Consider the following 3,722-nt stretch of genomic DNA (forward strand, 5'->3'; position numbering starts at 1 on the left):
CCTTGGTTACTGCAATTTTACTATAAGGTAAGTGCTGGAGGAGTGGGGGCGATGTTGAAGTACGACGACTACTAAAATTTGGGTAAAGGAATTGATGCGGGGCGGGAGTACCCAAGATCACACACGGTCCAATAAAAATATGCGTGTATGATAATAAGGAAAAGCGGCAGAACCACCGATGTTTGCAACGCTCAAGGCGGATAGTTTGTTTTTATATTTCTAGCTAGTTGGTCTATCACACACGGTTCGTCCTAATTTTCAGACGCATGCGTGAATTCAATCTAAATAAACTACCTGCCTTTAGCTTGCGTAGGTGGTGATTTTACAGCGCATTAACATCGCACACGGTTAAGCCAATACCTCCACCTTTGCCCGCGCTTGCACGGTCGTTGGGATTCACAACGCACTTGCATCGCACACTGTTAAGCCAGCACACCCGTGTCCGTTGAGCGCCATCCGAGTCTTTGCAGCAAAAAAAGTTAGAAAGGGTCAGAAGACAGCCACACCAACATGTGGCCCAAATATATATGAGTGAAAAGGGTGGTATGTTATGTTCAAAATTCCAATGCATAACTTTGACCGCATGGGCCCATGATTGGGCACGTCGTCGAAGATCGATGAGAGGGGCCAGAAGTCAAGAACCACCTGGAAGTAGCCAAATATATGTAGGAATATAGGGTGTGATGTTTAAAACTTTAAATACACAATGCACAACTTTGGTGGCACCTGCCTCGCAAACTCGAAAGCACCCTTGGATATATCTATAATGACATAATGTCGTAGCTACCTAGCTAGGGTGCTTCACCCACCTCCCACTTCGTGTCAGCGAGGCTGAAGCACGTAATGATACTTTGGTCATACATGCATGTCGCCATGACCTACCATAAGATGGACCAGTGAATCTATCACTTGGTCAAACAATGCCGATAAAAAATGGATAGAACATATATATAAACCGCTTGGGCCAATAGATTGAACCATCATAGAAAATCGCACGAGAGGGACCACAAAACCAGCACCGCCTGCATGCGGCCCAAAATGATGTACGTTGGAAGGGGTGATGCATGTTTTCAATATCGAATAATATACAATTTAGATGTTGCGCCTGCCTCTCGATACATACAACAACCATGAAAGCCAGGTAGTTAAGGACGAGATACGCAAGGTACGGTGTTGGTCAAACCCAGCAATCCGAGCATGTGGGAGGGAATCCTGACAGCACATGAGCTCGAGCTTTGGTTGAACGACATGTGATAGTGACTGGCCCTAACATGAACTAGGAGGAATTCATTCATAGCCAACACATACCCCTCTCTATCAGTCAAAGGGATGATATATATACACTCGGGGAGCCCACAGATATGCGTGCCATCACAAAAAACCACACAAGGGAGACGTGGTCGATCAGAAGACCCCCTATACACTGCATGCCACCCAAAAATATGTATGGGTACGGTGGTGTGTGATGTGTTCAAATCTCGAATGCACAACTTCGATGGGTACCAACTACATTACAAACCGAACACCGTACCTGACCCCAAGTCAGGTTCAATATGTACGATGTGGCGGGAGGGGGGGTATCGTCCAACGCATGCCATCAAACTTTATTTGGTCTAACATGGCACACATAGAAATAGGAAACCAGCATGGTCAAACCCTTCTCGTATGTTGGGTCAAATTAAGGGATAGATTGTGTGGCCCCCCTCGTTATCGATCAAAGGATGATATTGTGTATGTGTAGAATATCACTATTCTAATCCTGGGGTTAGAATAACTATTTGGATCACATCGCCTGTATAGAAGAGGCCGAACATGTGTTCCCGAGATCCATCAGACCGGCCCATAAACACATTTTCGGACGGCCTAAATAACCCAACACGACCTTCTTCTCCTGCAGCCTCGCCGCCTCCTCCTGCAGCCCTGCCGCCGGCATCCTCCCATGACCCGTCGTCGGCCTCCTCCCACGGCCCGCCACCGGCTTCATCCAGCGGATCCACCGATCGCCTCCTACCACGCCCCGCCGCCGGCCTCCTCCCATGGACCCATCGCTGGCCTCCTCCAGCGGCCCGCCGCCGGCTTCCTTCGGTGGATCCGCCGCCGGCCTCCTCCCGCGGCCCACCGCCGGCCTCCTACCGCAGCCCCGCCACCATCCTCATCCCGCCCAAGCTAGCCATGCGTGCCGCCCCCTTTGCATCTTGCTTGCCACCGCGAACCAGCTCCGCCCGGCGAACTGCCCAAACACCGCGCCGTGCGCCACCATCCACACTGCTAGTCGCTGCCCCCGCAATCCATCTTACTCGCCGTCTCTGCTAACCACCCCGAGAAGCCGACGCCAACGTCCTAGCAAACAATTTCACAAGCTGCAAACCCCCTGCTAGGAACAAGAAAAGGTCAGCCTCTACTCCTCTAGAAGTTCAGTGTGTTGATTTTCTGAAGATTTTGCAGTGGACTATAACCGTGTGTATACCATCACTAGAGAGCTTCACAGGCATGGCTCCCGTTGCTGGCACTGTTGGTGTGTGTCCCATTTGTGCCACTGACGATGTATTAGTGTTGTTGGCTCGTGGTCAGATCTAGTTTCAGCCGTTTTTGCCTTTGCCGTCCACATGCACTTTTGGATCCATCAGGTTTGTGATGTGCTAATGATTACTACTCCCTCCGTTCCAAATTACTCGTCGCTGAAATAGATGTATCTAGAACTAAAATACATCTAAATACATCTATACGTGCGACAAGTAATTCAGAACGGAGGGAGTACATGTTTGTTAAGATGCTCCTATCAAGATATAGAGACATGTATGTTGTTGTTGCAGAGACCTGCAAGCATGACGCAAGAGAAACCGAATGAGAGAGAGCGAGAGGTGGAAGACAGAGTTTTGCGCTGCTGTAACAACTTGCAGCTTTTCTATTTCAATCTTATTTATCTGAACCCGCTAGGAGCTCCTGAAAATCAGCAAAGAAATGGCCGTGCTCGCCGAGCTTACAGGTCGTGCCATCCCACGACGCTTGAACGTGCATGATCCCTACTTGCCCGCGGCGAGGAATGCGTGACCCATGCCATCCCACGGCGATCCCTAAGGCGAGCTGAAGACTAGCTAACTACCTAACTGAATGCTAACTGAAACTGAACTCGTACGTGTACATGCACACGCTGACGGTCAGTGTTATTTAGAAAACTGTAAACTGAACGAACCGAAACTTGAGTGTGTGTGTGTGTGTGTGTGTGCAAATTATCCAACAAATGTGTGTATTTCTCCACGCAATACAAAATTGGTACTATTTTTTATTTAAATTGAGCACTAACCATACATCTACCAGCTGAACAACCAAATCAAGTCAACAACTTTATTAGAGAACGAAGATCGTTTTGGGGGACCGGGAGTTCCTTTGAAGCCATGGTCGTGAGCTTTTGTACCTTCTACTTGTTGATTCCACCAGGCTCGCCTAGGACACACAAGAGGAAAATAGAAGCAGCCACTCATTACTTCTGATAATGCAAGGATTCTGCCTCTCCTTCTTTTGGATTGTCTAATTTCAGTCCCTATCGAGGTGACATTTTTTGCATCACCGTGGCATGTTGTGTAAATTAGTATATCCTGTGAGTCTTGCTGGGGAAAAAATTCAGATGTTTATATTCACAAATACACTCTCCAAAGATTTTCTCTCTATGCATTCTTCGAACTTACTGATATAATTCTCCAAACTTATTGATATATTAAGTC

At 47.9% G+C, this 3,722-nt stretch overlaps 1 long non-coding RNA gene across 1 annotated transcript; it reads left to right on the forward strand.

Annotated features, from left to right (window-relative positions):
• Nucleotides 1-1,752: 1,752 nt before the first annotated feature.
• On the forward strand, nucleotides 1,753-3,192 carry LOC123065435 (uncharacterized). Its single transcript, XR_006431039.1, has 2 exons — nucleotides 1,753-2,390; nucleotides 2,477-3,192. It is a non-coding gene; the product is annotated as an uncharacterized lncRNA (long non-coding RNA).
• Nucleotides 3,193-3,722: the final 530 nt, after the last annotated feature.

Source organism: Triticum aestivum, chromosome 3B (assembly GCF_018294505.1).
Source record: "Triticum aestivum cultivar Chinese Spring chromosome 3B, IWGSC CS RefSeq v2.1, whole genome shotgun sequence".
Lineage (NCBI taxonomy): Eukaryota > Viridiplantae > Streptophyta > Magnoliopsida > Poales > Poaceae > Triticum > Triticum aestivum.